The following is a 16,064-nucleotide window of genomic DNA, read 5'->3' on the forward strand; positions in this document are numbered from 1 at the left end:
CCCCCCACCCCCCCCACCCCACCCCCCCACCCCACCCCCCCACCCCGTGCCCATCTCTGGCCTCCACCCACACAGACACTCACCCTTAGATGCCCCTTAGATGGTTCCTGTCAGTGATATGAATCATCTTCTTTGGGAACTAGGTACTCACTTGCTTTTTTTTTTTTTTTTGAGTGAAGGATAGAACTGGTGAGGAAGGAGCAAGCCTCCGGGATGGTGGTCATGGGAATAAAGGCTAGAGCTTGAGAAGGGATTTCTCAACAGGGAGGGACATGATTGGGGGTGTCAATATATTGCAGATAAGACTTGAAGAATATTTTCAGTGGACTGATGAATCCATGTGTGTGTGTGCACATACGCATACACACACACACACACACACACACACACACACACATACCACATACCCTCCCTCGAGCCTCTCACCCTCACCGGAAGGAGAGTGAGCCCATGGCTATTTGTTTCAGAGGAAAGGTTAAAAATGGCCACGGTTCCCTAGACTGCATTCCTAGAAAAGCCTGAAGGTCAGGGGCTGGCCCTGGCGACTGTTCCGCAAAAGAACGACCTGTCTGGCTTCAGAAGAACAAGTGCTCCCAGCACCCCCGCCCCGCACCCCCCCCCCGGGACCCAGCTTCCCCACCCACCAGCAGCCACCCCTGCTGGGGGCACAGATGAGGGCCCTGACAACAGAAGTCCAGCTAGAGCTGCGACCTCAGAAATGAGAGGATGTGCATGGCCCCCAGGTCCTCCCTCTGGTTTGTATGTGACCTGGTCACACTTCCCTGCCGACGTCAGGCTCATCCCCTCCCGTGCGCAGTTTAGAACTGGCTGTTACAGCCAAGCACAGTGCCACACACCTCTAATCACAGCATTCGGGGAGGCAGAGGCAGGCAGATCTCTGTGAGTTCCAGGCCAGCCTGGTCTACAAAACGAGTCCAGGTCAGCCAAGGCCACACAGAGAAACCCTGTCTCGAAAAACCAAAAAAGAAAAGACAATGGCTATAACCGTATTCTATTCTGTCTACTGTCCACTAATCCCACGGAGTTCACTGGCCAGGATTTGTGCCACTGTAACATCCCCCACACAATGTTTCACACACACACACACACACACACACACACACACCAGTTTTCATCTCTTGGCATGACCCATGGGTAGTACATACTAAGGTCGGATACCCTGGGCCTCTATCAAGAGGGCAGGTGAGGAGACTGCTCACTCTGTGTCACAGCGTGCCTAGGACAGAACATGTTATATTTGCCCTAAGTAAATATCTGCCATTGTGACATTTGACAGATGTGGCGGACGGAATGCCCGAAAGCTTTGAAACTTTCCCTAAGTTTCAAAGCAGCTGGGAACTCGGGTGCTGTTGGCTACCTCTGGGCTGGAAAGTCAAGGTCTGGGGATGAGAACGAGGAGAATTCTTGCTTGCTCTGCCCACAGCCTCTTTCCCAATCAGTTTCCCACCAGTGTCTCCCCCGGCACCCCCACCCCAGCAGAGCCAGCCCTCTGCACACAGTGGGCTGAAAGAGCTGCAGAATTTTCTTGTGGAAGGAATAGTAGGAGTTACAGGGCCTGGGGAGGGATGGGAGGCTTTGAGGAAGTGAGGAGGTGGGCTGACATTTGCTGAGCGTCCCTTCTAGGCAGCCACCTCCCACTGAAGTCTTACTGTAAGTGAAGAAACCAAAGGCTGGAGAGGGTAATAAAGCCAACTTTATTTATACTATGTATTTATTCAAACCTTACCTTATTGGATTCTCTCAGCACTCCTACCAGAGACCCTTTTACAGATGGGAAAGTAAAGCTCAGAGAGGGGAAGTGCCAAATCCATAAAGCAATAAAAACCGCTAAAGGATTTCAGCCCGTTCTAGCTGGCCTCCAAAGGCCTTGCTTCTGCCTCCTTTGCTGCAGCACTTAGGCAAATAGCTGCTTATTCTTATCAAACACTTCTGGAGCTAGGTGCTAGGCATTTGTGCTAGGTGCACACAGCCTCTCTCAAAGGATGCTGGATTCAGACTACTGCCCTGGGAGGGGACACAGTCAGATAAGGAAGAGTACCACCTTCAGGGAACAACACAGGGCTGCTGCTGCAGGCCGGTGACTCCTTCTCCCCTCTGGGACCTGCTTCTCACACACGCCTCCTCAGGCATCCTGGCTCTGCCACAGAGTCACCGGGCAACATGGATAAGTCACCTCCACCAGCCCCCACCAGTTCTGAGGTGCAATGGGTACACTGACTGGGTGGGGGTAGGGTCTGTGGCCCCGGGGGCACATCTCTGGGCATTTTGATGCCTGGAAGGGCTGCAAAGCGAATGGGTGAGGGGCTGAGGAAGCTACTCCACCCCCAGCTGTGGTTTCTGGTGGGGCCACTGGTGGCAGCAGGTGGAGGGAAGTATTTGTCACCCTCCCAACAAAGGCGATCAAACAAAAGCCTCCTGGGGCATTATGGGAACAGCAGTAAAGGCGCCAAAAATAAAACACACCTTTCCTTTGATAGGTACTGGGAGCTGCCTTGGGGGTTGTGAGAAAAGTGTTCAGATTTCGCGCCTCAGTTCATGCACATACAACAAACACACACACACACACACACACACCAGCAGATCAGCCTCATATAAGCGACTCATATAAGTAGGCACTCAAAACAATCACACAAGAAACACCACTGCAAAGATCACACAAATCAGTCATACATGAATCACACAACCACACACAAAAACATACAAGGAGGGCACTCGCTTAGCGTCGGGGGCCAGCTTCGTGAGCCAGGACACACATCACACGAGCCATGGGTGTCATATGGCTTGTCCTCTCCAGTTTGAAACGTTCAGTATTTTTAAATAACTTCTTTTAAGTTTCTATTTTCTTTTATGTATATTTGTGTTTTGCCCGCATGCATGTCTGTGTACCCTGATGTTCATGAAGGCCGGAAGATCAGATCCCCTGGAACTGGAGTTACAGACAGTTGTGAGCTGCCATGTGAATACTGGGAATCAAACTTGAGTCCCCCAAAAGAGCATCCAGTGCACTTAACCACTGAGCCACCTCTCCAGCCCCAAAGTTACCAGTATCTTTTAAACAAGGAGGTGAACATGGGTATTTTGCCCTTTAATTTACAAAGCCAAACTTACTAGTATCCATGTGTAAGTATTCATATGTGCAGTATGCTTTAAAAAAATCATACAAGGGCTTATAGAGATGGCTCAGCGGTTAAGAGGTCCTGAGTTCAATTCCCAGCAACCACAAGGTGGCTCACAACCATCTATAGTGAGATCTTGCGCCCTCTGCTGGTGTGAAGTTGTACGTGCAGTCAGAACATTGTATACATAACATAATAAATAAATCTTTTTTTAAAAAAAATCATATAAACACTGATAGGCAAAAATGCATAGAATGCACACACAGGCGCAAACACACGAACCACACACACACACACACACACACACACACACACACACACACTGGTACTGCAGGGCCTCCCCTGTGTGCACACACTCAGGCATAACTGTTCCCAAGAAGGGACACTGACACCCGCTGGCAGGGCTGAGATACAGAGCCTAGAGACAACAGATTGGGGCATGGGGATGGCAAGGAAAGAAAGGGGTTAATCTCCTCCTTTGTATCCTCAACTGGTCCTGCTGACCTCTTTTGTGGGCTGTGGGCTCACCCACCAACCCTGCAGCAGAGACAAAGGAAAAGGAGAGCTTGGGAGGTGGAGGAAGTCTTGGGAGAAGAGGTTGGGTGCAAAGGGAAAGCGATAACCGAAAAAAGCAGGCAGGGTGAGAGCAGACTCACGAGGTGACCTGGTCTGAGTCACACAGCTCTGTGAGGGCCCAGGGGGTCTTGAACCCACACAAGTCAAAGCTCCTGTTCTCTCTCGAGTGAACACTCAATCCCTTTCCAGGAGGTAGGGAAAAGGCACAACCCACCTGCCCACTCCCGCCTGCCTTACTCGCTAGGTGGCCTTGGATACACCGCTGAATTCGCCTGGCCTCAATCTCTGTCTCCAAGGAATGAGAAAACACTGTCTACATTGCAGGGTTGTGTGGTGTGTGTGGACGTTGTGGCCTCGTCTCCTGGGCTCGCCCAGCATTCAGCAGTTTGCCTTCTTGCTGGTCTTGCAATCTGATTCTTGCTTCACCAACTCCAGAACCCCTCATTAACAGCAGCCCTTCAGAATGTGTTTATTTCTCATCTTCTCCCCTCACTTCCCAGCCAGAGGCGAACATGGGAGGTAGATGTAGTTCAAGGCCCACCCTCTCTTCAGGGACTTTCAGCGTTCCTCGGTTCCTTTTGATCCCCTAGCTCCGGCCGCAAGCCAAACAGGCCCCAAGGCCTCCTTCTCTTCCTCTGCTCTCCACCCCCAACCCTAATCTTGACTGTAAGAAACAGTTCCAGGCTCTGCCTCTTCCCAGAAGCCCCTCCGTTCTGTTAGGTGATACCAGATGCTCAAGGGGTGACCCAGAAAAACAACTCAGTTCAGCCCATTGTGATGGAGCTTGTCTGTCTGTAACACCCCCACCCCCCACCCTCACCCCGCCGCCGCCACACTCAGGAGGCTGAGGGAGGAAGATAGAATTCCTAGGCCAGCCTGGGATACAGATCAAGACCCTGTCTCAGAAAAATTCAAACAAAAGGCTGGGGAATGTTGCTCGGTTAGCGGAATGCTCGTGTATCGTGCATGAGTTCCCCATAAACGCAGCGTGGCGGTTAAACGCCTGTGCTCCAGCTCTCGAGAAATGAAGGCGGGGTGGGGGTGGGGGACCAGAAGTTCAAGATCATTCTTGGCCACGTAGTGAGTTCAAGGCCTAAAGACTGGAGCTAAAAAGACTCTCATCGCAGTCGGTTGAAGCAAGCAAGCAATCAAGCAAACAAGACAAACACAAACGTACAGTCACCCACAGAAGGACAGTAGACCAGCTGAGTGACTGCCAACAGTAAACCTGTGGCAAGAACCAAGCGCTAGGCCAAACTGGCAGGCCCAGGAAAGCGAATTCCATCAGAATTCCTCCTACAAGGGGGAAGGTGCAGGTCACTCCGACTTCGGTGCAGCATCCCTGTTGATTTGCTGAGGGGGAAAACTAGACACTTGAAGAACGAAATGAGCGTGACCAGTGAGCATCAGAGGTGGCGCCTGTATCTTTTCAGACACACGACCTCCAGGATACACGGCGGTGACCAGATCCAACCCAGCCCGTGTCCACCCCCACCTACCACCTCACCAGCACAGCTGCTTCCCATTTGAGGGAAGAAGGCGGACAGCGAGCAGGCTGGCTGGAGGCCAGCCAGGGCGGGAGGTCTGGCCACCAGGTGGCCCCTTGGCAGGGAGGAGGAAGCTGAGAAAGAGCTTTTAGCCTCCAATCTGCATCCTGGCTCTGTCCGTGTATCATCCGTGTGGCCCTGACAAGTGCTTCCTGAGTGTTAGTTTTTCTGTTTGAGGACAGGGAATGTACTGGATGAGCATCGAGGGTAGAACTCTTAATGACATGGGATGCCATGGAGAAAGTAGGAGAGGATGCTCTGCAAACAAGAGCCAGAAAGAGCCCCTGCCCTCTGGGTAGCTCACTCGGGGCCGCAGCTCGGGGTTTGTCTTTGCCCTATGAGATGTAGAGATCGGCCCTCTTGACACCTGAGGACAGAAGTCGCTGGCTTTGATTACAAAGTGCTCGGAGTTGGGGTGGGGTGGAGTTCCTGTGCTTTGAATATCTCCACAAAGAAGCCACACCGCTGCCAGCCCCATCCGAGCCCCGGGCCTTCCAAGAAGACTGCAGCACACTCAGCAAGCCCAGAACAACTCCTGATTGGTACACAGAGCCCACTGATGGTGTACACAGACAGCGCCTGGCACACTGGAGGTTTAAAAAAATAAATAAATATCACTATCGCCTTGTTTAACAGCTGTATGTGTAACTACACTCTTGACATATTAAATTATAAATTTAAAAATTAAAAAAAAAAACCTGCACTGTAAAGGCCTACCTTGGCCCAAAGGTCCTTGTATAAGATCTGTTTATGATGGATGAAGGACGGGGGACTCTGTGTGTGTGTATGTGGCTGTGCTGGAACAGTCCCAGACAGTAAACCGATGACCTTTACCCTCCAACGTCCACCCCTCCCCTACACATACACACACACATACAACATAGAGTTCAAGGCTCTGACGCAGGGACCTATGCAAATAGATGCTGTTTCCATGGGAACTGAAACCCCAGTTTGTTTTTCCTCCCCAGCGCTCTGTAATTTCCAGCAGGGTCTGTGCAATGTCAGCTAACTACTTTGCTCTGCTCTCTGGGCCATGTCCAGCACAGGCCACTGAGCTGACCTGTAGAAGTCACGTCTAGACTCACCTCCCAGAAGGAGGTCCTTGGGACCAAGCTCCTGCCTCCTCTGCAGGGAGCTGCCAGAAATCATCTGTTAGCCATCCAGGGCCTGGGCTGCCAGATGAGACCCTCCCACCTCTTCCTGGAAGTGAGCCCCTGGCCCCCCACTCCTCATCACCCAGCCTTCTAGTCCTCTCTCAGGGAGGTTCAAGGATAGTCTGTGATTTCTGGCTCAGTTGAGGGCTGGGGGGGAAGGAAGGGTGACCCTGCAGGGACATTCTTGGTGGCAGCTGAATGGGGGGAAAGTTCAATCAGATCGGCAGCCTCCACATTCTGGGAAGCAGAATGCAGAGGTAGGAGGGGCTTAGAGGATGGGGTGGGCCATGGAAAGGCGATGATGTACTTTATAAGAACAAGGTGGGAAGAAAAATGGAGGGGTGCTGGGCCCAGACTGTTCACCCTGCCCCCACAGCACTCAGCTTGGACCCAGGAAGCAAGTCCATGCCTCACCCAGTTCTTTGATAACCAGGGACACAATGACACCTGTGACAGACCCAAAAGATGCAGCTTAGGTCACTCTGGTTCAAGGTCCAACCTTTGCTGCCACCAAGAACAACGGGTTTGCTCTTCCTTTCATTTCCGAGGTGGTATTCTTCGGGGGAGAGGGAGAGAGGGAGTCCAGAAGGAGAGTATGAGGCCAGAATGAGAGTATGAGGCCAGAATGAGACTTAGGATGCCTTTGAAGTAGCTTTCCACTGTCATCAGCATCGGCCCCACTCGATAACACCCGCCCGTCCCCTCTCTTTCTTGGCCTTTTCGGGTTTTGTGTTGTGGGCAAGGTAAAGACACAAGTGTGAAAGTGCTCGGGGCTGCTGCTGTTATTACCACAGGGAGAGTCCCACCCCCATTCGCCAGCACTCTCTCTTTCTCTCTCTGCTTCCCACCCAGCCTCCAGCTACCAGAGAGCAGCCACAGTCCCCATGACTCCACAGCCAGTGACCAGAGGAAGGTTCACGCCCACAGAGGCAGAGAAAAGAAAAGAGAAACTGTCCAGAGCAAGGTTGGAAGAGACTTAGGGTGAAGCAGGGGCCTCTCCTCAGCTGGGTCGCCTTTGCCACTGATTTCTGGGGTCCCCGTAGCCCAAGTGGCTTTGACCCTCAGGCTACAGCAGCCCTAGCCACCTCCCTCCTGCACCTTGAGTCAATGACAACTGTGAAACCACTGACCTGGTTTGCGGAAGAGAGGAAAAGATAGAGAGCACACATCCACCAGCATGTGGGCGCTACACACACACACACAATGGAAACTTTCTCCTTGACAGGAACCAAGCCCTCGGAGGGAAGTATCTTAGGTACAAAGATTAATGTTTACCTGCGGTTGGCTGGAGGCACTTCAGGGGCATCCCATATACCACATGCTCCCCTGCCAAGGGACAATGGCACCACTACCATCTCTGTCAATGAGATGGGCTCCTGGGCCAAGAAAAGGATTAATAAATTCCTCATCACTACCTAAGGGTCTAAGGAGATAGAGAGAGAGAGAGAGAGAGAGAGAGAGAGAGAGAGAGAGAGAGAGAGAGATGTCCAATGTTTCCCATCCCCAAACTCTCCACACTCAAGGTCCCTCCAGCCTCAATAACATCTTGGGGCCAGATCCTGCAATGGAGAAATGATAAGGTATTTAGAGTGAGTCCTCAATGGATGGTGACTGATGTTATTATTGACCTCATTAAAGATTAGCCGTCTTCCTCCACCGGCCTGCGTATGGTGGAGCAGCAGAGAGTGGATTAACTTATCCCCAACCTACCATGTGCTGAGAGATGCAGTATTGGAGTCAGAGGGGACCTCTGAGATCACGGTGAGGGAAGTGTCCTTCCCATAGTCCTCTGCTCCCTCTCCCAGTTACACACACACAACAGCAGCAGCAGCAGCAGCAGCAGCAGCCCCCATCGTCTGGGAACTTATACACAATGCAAGCCTCAGGTTCCACACACATAGGATCAGAATTTGCATCTTTAATATGACCCCCAGGTCAGACCCAGCCCAATAGATTGAAACTCACTACTGAGCTCAGCTCGGGCCTGAGTTCCTAAGAGCTATGTCCTGCCCAAAGGGCTGTCCAGCTGTGCCCAAGAGAGACTGTACCCTACTTCATAACAGCCTCCAGCCAAAAGCACCGGAAGTGTCCAGAGGGTCTGATGAGGTAGATGCAACAGAGGTCACCCATGTTGGAGAACAGCATCCAACAGCTCATCCCATGGACAGAGTGGACCCACGCTGCACCCTGCCTCCCACCACTATCCCCACCCCACGGCACCAATGCTGCACGCCCTGGCCCTCGGCTAGTGTCCCACGGTCATTAGGGTTCTAGAGCCACCACCTGTTTGGGTCCTACACTCTTCGAGATCCAGCATTCTTGAACTCTCGGCAGCGTTTTGAAGCCAGTGCTGAGAGCACTAGAAGACTGAGCCCAAGACAGATGTAGCTCAAGGGAATTGAGCCTTTCCGAAAGCAGCTGGCAGAACCTGAAAGTCATTAACAGCCATCAACACCCCTGGGGTGACGATCATTGATTCTTTATTGCTATTAACATTTGAGTGTGAATTAGCTTCTGGCTCTTTCTAAATTGGCTGGCAGAGTGAGCTGGGCCATTCCTGACTGTTGAGTTTTGATGGAAGACACTAGTCTTAGGGAAAGGAGAAAGCCCAAGCCTGCCAGTTCCCATCCCTCCTCCTACTCCAGCCGGCCAACCTGCTTGTCCCCGCTTCAGTGAGGCCCAAAGACAAGGGTTCCAGAAGAGTCTGTCCCCAGGGGTGGTCTGTGCTCCAATGGACATCATCTCCAGATTAGAGTTCTGCACTCAGGAGTCAGGTCATCAGTTCCCTCTATTTCTCAATCTCCTGGCCTGGGGTCCAGAGGGGTTCTATGAAGCTGGAGAGGGGAGAGGGAAGGCTTCCTTTATATGCCAACAGGTCTCCCATTTCAAACTCTGACTGGAAAGAAAGAGAAGGGAAGGAGGGAGGGAAAGGATGAGAGAAAAAGGGAGGGAAGGTGATGAAAGGGAGGGAGAAAGGGAGATGGGGAAAAGGAGGGACAGAGGGGAGGAAGAAATAGATGGGACACAGAACGGATGCAGGAACAAGGGAGGGAAGGAGAGGAACTGGTGCTTCAGCAGCTCCTGATTTGTGTCTGTCACCATGTTAACTCTGCAACCGTTAACAATTCAGTTCTCAAAATACTGACGACGTTACTCCCATCTGACAGCCAAGGAACCCACGAGCTGGAAGAAACTGAGGCTGGAAGGAATTAGTACCACACACATCACCCAGCCCATGGGCTGCAGGGCCAGATTTAGAACCAAGATCGGGCTGGCGTGCCACTGGCACCTGCCAAGTCCGGAGACAGGAGGCCAAGAGTCTGTTCAGCCTCCTTCCAAGAACAGCAGAGGAGCCAGGGGGCCCCGACACCCCCTTCTCACGTACTTTGGCAAGAAAGCTCTGTCCTATGAGCTCTTGTCGACCCTGGTACCAGGAAAGCCAACAAAAGGAGGGGCTATGGCAAGCTAAGCAGGGCGCACCTGCTGATGACCTGGATTCTTGCCCTTGTCCTGAGCCAGCCTGGGCTTGAGGCCCTCCTCCCAGCTTCCCTTGCTATCATGTGCCAAGCACCTCCCTCCCAGAGGCCCACAGCCTCTAGAGACCCGCTAACTCTTGCCAGGTTGATTGGGTGGCACACGACGTGCAAACAGGGAGGAATGGCTCAGACCCTGGGGCCTTCCCTGTCCCTCCTGAGGGAAAAGGGGTAGGCGGGAGGTGGGGGAGGGATGACCAGGGAGGTCTGAGGAGGAACAGCGCTCCTCCCAGGCAGTACAGGGCCAGGTCTGAAGGATCTAAGTTGCTTCCCCGGCATCGGCCCAGCTGATCACTGATCCACCCTGCCTCCCCCATGCCAATCCCAAGTTGAGGGAAACTAACATTTATCAAATACAGCTGTGGGTAGGCCAAGGCAGTGATCTCATTTTACCATGAGCAGGCGGGGAAACCAAGGTCCAGAAGGCGCCTACTACTGTAGACACCCAGGTCCCAGCCAGTGAAGTGGAGGGAGTCCCCCTCTCCCTGGCTCTCTTCCCACCTTAGCCTGACCCTTTCCCAGGACCACAGGCCTTCAGGTGGAACTGAACTGCTTCTTGAGACCAGGGCAAAACCTTCCCATTCCCAAGTCCTCTGGCCTCTGTGCAGTTACAGACAGTCTACCCCCTAGACCACCTTCGGAACTGCCCTGAGGTCTAAAGGATCTCGTGTCAGCGTAAAGGCAGCTGGGAAAAGCCTCCTAGGTAAAAAGGGAGGTCCTGGTGCAGCTTATGGCCTCACCCCTACCCAGAAGCCTTAAGAAGCTTGCCTGCCGGCCCAGAGTCCTCCATTTGACCCACTGCATTCCAGGGTCTCCTTGACTTCCTACCTAGCAGCTAAAATCTGTACCAATTCACGTTCCCCTTAAGAAGTCCTGAGTCTTCCCTACTTTCCAACTTCTTCTCCCAATTTCTTCCTACCACCCCTAAAGCCACCAGAAACCTACTCACTTGTCAGAATTGCATATGTCACAAGCCATTACAAACGTCGCCTCCGCCCCCCACCCCCCACCCCCATCAGGTGAATTTTCCTTCCTTTCCTTCCCTACAGGCATGTGCCTTGGTGGTACTTCATGGAGTTTTCAGTTCCAGCCCAGGCTTCCCCCTCTGGAGGTGGCTCCTGTACCCAGAGGGCTGGGGTAGCTGAAAACCAGGCTCCGGCTTTCTGGGGTTCATAGTGTTCCTGAGAAGGATCCTGTCCCTCTCCAAGGCTGGTTAGAGATGCCAGCTCTGTCTCCCGGAATCATGAAAAATCTGGGAACAGTAGGCAAAGCCAAGGAATGTCTCACCCACGGGCTGCTGGAGCCACTTCCTTCCTGGAAGGAGAACAAAGCAGAGAAGGGGAGATAAGGCTTCTCCCTGCGTGCAGGGCTGTAGAGAGCTGGGCCCCAAGCAGGCAACCCTACTGCAACCGGGCTGCTAGGTGACTGCCTAGGGAGCCCAAAAGTGAAAGATGGGTGGGTACCAGGTCCAGTCAAAGCCCCACGCTCTCCCTCCTCCTCTCCTCTGCCTGCCTCCATCCCCCTGTTCCCCCAACACACTTCTCGTTCTCCATCTTCACAGTTTCCTCCTCCGTCTCTTGCTTCTTACTCCCATAACCACCCACTCTCCTGGACGGCACAGCATGAAGACCAGGCATGACTCCAGATTTCCATGCCCTTATCTCGACTTTCCAGGCCTTCCTGGTGGGCCCCCAACGCACCCCTCCACCCCTTTCTGCCACAGACTGTCCAGGCCTGCGCTTTCCTGCCTCCTGGCTGGTCGTGGGAGCTGCAGGACTCCCATGACCTGTGTCCTCCCTGGCTGACCGCCGTCTCACCCAGTGGAAATCCTGACCCGGAAGACCCTACCCCAACTCCTGTACTCCACCCACCCCGACCAGCCCTGACCCGAAGCCAGAATACATCTCCCACACCCACAGACTCCGTGACCCACCCAGGCCGTGACAGTGTGTTCTGGAAGAAGGTAGCAACAGAGGCAGTAGATAGCTTTGTCTACTGAAGACTCCTACCTCCCTTCACGGCGTCCAGGACTGACACTGGGAACGCAGTGGCCGGCCAGGGGCCATCTCTCCCAAGCCCCCCCCCCCCCCCCCGCAGCATTAAGATGGAGCCACAGGATCCGTTCTCACGCCTGGGATGTGAGCAGAGGTGTCCCTTCTGAGACAAAGCTGGCATGCCTTCATTCTCCTCCGTCCACCAGCCTTGACACCCACAGCCGATGGCCATGGTCTTGGAAGCCACCCAGTGAAGGTGGCACACTGTCAGCAAGCTGGTCCCGGAGAAGTTCCACTACCCGCCCTGGCATTCCCCTAGAGCAAAATAGGAAAAGAGGCACTCTGCTGTTTCTAAGCGATTCGCTAGCCTTGGGCCTGTTGGCTATGCCAATCAACCTATCCAGACCAGCACAAATCGCTACCAACCTTGGGAATGCTTCCTGAATGCTAGGAACTGTGTGGTGTGTGTGTGTGTGTGTGTGTGTGTGTGTGTACAAATGTATATTACAAATGTATACATATGTTTGTACACACATACAAACATATATATATGTTCATCTGTGTCTGTGTGTGTCTATGTGTGTGTGTACTTGGGTGTGCCTGTGTGACTGCATATATGTGTGCATGTGTGTTAGGGCAGAGTACCTTTCTTAACCATTCCCACCTGAGTTTCTGAGACAGGGCCTATCTCTCAACTGACTCAGCTAGACTGACTGGGGCAGCAAGCCCCCCAAAATCCTCCTTTCTGCCTCCCCAAAGCTGAGGTTACAGGTGCACAGGCTTTTTTAATGTGGGTTCTAATGCTTGTGCACCCTGTGGATAAAGGCTTTCCTATTTCCTGTGTCAGTCCATCCTTATCGTACCTCCACAGGGACCGGAAGCCAGGCAATCGCAAGTTCAAGGGCAACCTGGGCTGCAGAGTGAATTGAAGGCTAGCCTAGGTAACAGCAAAATTCTGTTTCAAACTCTGAAAGGAAGACAGACAATCAGGCAGACAGAAAGATGTTAATGCCCGGTGGTAGACTTTTCACCCATACTGAAAAAAGGAAAGAAAAAGAGAGAGAGAGAGAGAGAAAAGTAAGGTCATTTGGCCAGAGTCACTCCGTGAGCAAACTACATTCAGATTGTGACCGAGTTCAGAGTCACCGGCAGGCCTCTGGCGCATATCTGACAGCCTTCCCTAGACAACTGTCAACAGAAAGGGCAAGTCGACATTCTGGTCACACCTTTGCCCTGCAGTACAAGTGTCTGGGCCACATTAAACAGCTTCACTGTAATTGCCTTTCAGCCTCTTTTCTCTGAGCGCTTCCTGAGACCTCTTCAGAGCGGAGGGCCCTTCTCATCTGCCCAGCCGAATCACCACAGCGGTCTAGGAGCGCATGCATTTTGCTGAACTGGAATTGAGCTCTGACAAGCTCAGTGACACCCCCCACACACACACACACCCTTGAAAGGGAGAATACACAAGGAGCTGGGTCTACGGAACTCTCACCATTGTTCAGCCCCTACCCCTCACCCACAGGATCATTGTCACTTGTGGCCTGGGCAGCTGGAGGTTCCCAGCGGGTCAGGGGGCTGGAGGACAGAAACGTACATCCGTGGCTTGCGTGAGCAGGCCAGTCTTTTCCTGCCCAAACCACGCAATCTGGTTTTCATTCCTTCAGGGAAGCGGGCGGATCGTGACAGGAGGGTGGAAGAAAGAGAATCCCTTGGGCCGAGTGAATAAAAATCAGAAAACATCAAAGTCGATAGAAAATGTGGGTATCGCGGCCAAACCCCGAGGCTTAAGCCGGAAGAAGCTCAGAAACGGCCTTGCTTTCTTCTAAAACCTCACGGGTGCTCTTCGTACAAGCCCCACCACGGAGGAGGGGGAGCCGGGGTACCCACATGGTCATGGATGGGCTGCAGAGCCTCGGCCGCCAGGCAGCTTGCCTGCAGTCTGCGAGGCGCTAGTTTGCAGTGATGTGCTTGGGTTTGGCTGTCTCTCTCATCAGGAACAGTACTCCTTGGGTCACGGCTGAGGCGCGCAGCAGGCACGTGATGAATGCCCATCTGAACGGGCACAAGTGAAGTGTATGACAATGGCCTTGTTCAGCCAATCACATGAGCTCGCCACGATGGGAAGAGTGGCGTCAGGTGTACATGGGTGCACGCATGTTAGTACATCCCAGCCGTGTATACAGGTAAGCAGACAGTCTGTGGACCCCATCCTTCCTTAGCCAGCAGACAGAGTTCACACATGTGCGCGAACACGCGCACACGCGCGCACACACACACACACAAAGTGACAAATACACACACAGAGACGTGCAGACGCACATACAGACACACACGTACATACACAGGCGCGCACACACACACACACACACACACACACCTTTAGCTGAGAGAGGGCGAATGGAAACAGCTGTCCACAAGGGGGCAACCAAAGACTGCCAGCACCAAGATTACTACTAGTTGGCCTCAGAGAGACAACGAGATGCTCAGGGAAAATTTCGAAGAGCACGAAATGGGGGTCCCTCTCGGAAACTCAGCGGAGGGGGAGGTACACAGGGCTGAGATGGAAACTGAGGCTGAGCCGCTATGTGGCGCAAATGAATCCCTGTGCACTGACGACCGTTTACCACCCAGTTCCCATCCCTTGCCCTCTGATAAATAACACCTCATTAGTCTTCCTGTTGCCTTTTAAATCTTTATGTGGATTTTTTAAAATTTTACATGGAACGGTGTTTAGCCTGCATGTGCACCACATCCGTGCCTGGTGCCCTCAGAGGTCACAAGAGGGTGTCAGATCCCCTGAACCTAGAGTTCTAGGCTGTTGTGAGCCTTGTGGGCGCTGGGAACCAAACCTGGGTCCTCTGTAAAAACAAGTGCTCTTAACTGCTGATCCAGTTCTCCAGCCCCTCCTCTCGTTTGTTTGGTTTTGGGTTTTGTTATATATATATATATATTTACCTTTATTTCACATGCATGGGTGGGTTGCCTGCCATGTGTGTCTACGGTCTACGTGAGATTGTCAGATCTTAATGTTATAGTTACGAGCTGCCACGTGGGTGCTGGGATATGAACCCAGTCCTCTTGAAGAGCCGTCGGTGCCCTTAACCGATAATTCGTCTCTCCAGCCCCCCTCCTTTCATATTTGAAGGGGTCAGAATCACTACCGTTTCTGCTTTATAGATGCAAAAGAAAAATAACATCTCGACGCCTAACGTAAATTGCACAGGGACACCCAGTGGCAAAGTCAGAATTCTAACTCAGAACCAACCTGGAAAGGTGACACTCTGCTATAATTCCAACACTCAGGAGGTGGGGGCAGGAGGGTCAGGAGTCAAAGGTCAGTATCAGTTATTAGTTAGTTGAGGCCATGCTGGCACGTAGGACCCCAGCTCGGTAGAAAGAAGAATTCAAACTCAAGACCCGTCCATTCAAACTGGACACCATTCGTTCTGCTCCCCTGGGGCTGGAACTTCCAGAACGCTGGGCAGTGAAACCCCTGCCATCTTCCTCTTGGGTAGTTGTAAAGGACCTAGGAGCTGGTTTTCTGGGTGTGAATAACGCGTTGCCCTGAGGCTGACCCCTCACAGTCTGTAAGCCATTGCTCTTGAGCTGCAATAAGTGGCGTTAGAAAGCAATAAAGCAATTCCTAGCAAGGGGCATAGGGCTCTTCTCCCCTCTTTGACCCAGTCAGCTCGTTGCTGGGAATGTATCCCAAGGAAACAGCCGGAATGGGAGCCAAGCGCTAATCTGCATAAATACTTGCGTGGAAGGCTTTCTTTAAAGGTCAAAAGCTGGGAACCAAAACAGGGAAGTGATTTCAAAAAACTGGAGCATCTACACAATGGGCAATCAAGCCTGGGAAAACACAGCTGTGGACCTGCCAGGCTCGAGCACAGCCCTTCTGCTATACTCCGCCGAACCCCTGGGCCCTCCCGCCTAACTAACTAGCTGTTCAACCAAGTATGCTTGGTGGGGAGGGGGCTCTCTGCCCCTGTCCCCAGTGCTCTGAGGAAGTGGGAGAGAAACTGGAGGGCAGCAATGGTAACAGCCCAAATAATTCTTGGCTTTTGGGTTTCCGAGGCCCTGGGTCCCAGGAATGCATGGCGTTTTCCCAGGGTGGTTTTGA

The sequence above is a fragment of the Meriones unguiculatus genome, chromosome 7 (assembly GCF_030254825.1).
Source record: "Meriones unguiculatus strain TT.TT164.6M chromosome 7, Bangor_MerUng_6.1, whole genome shotgun sequence".
Lineage (NCBI taxonomy): Eukaryota > Metazoa > Chordata > Mammalia > Rodentia > Muridae > Meriones > Meriones unguiculatus.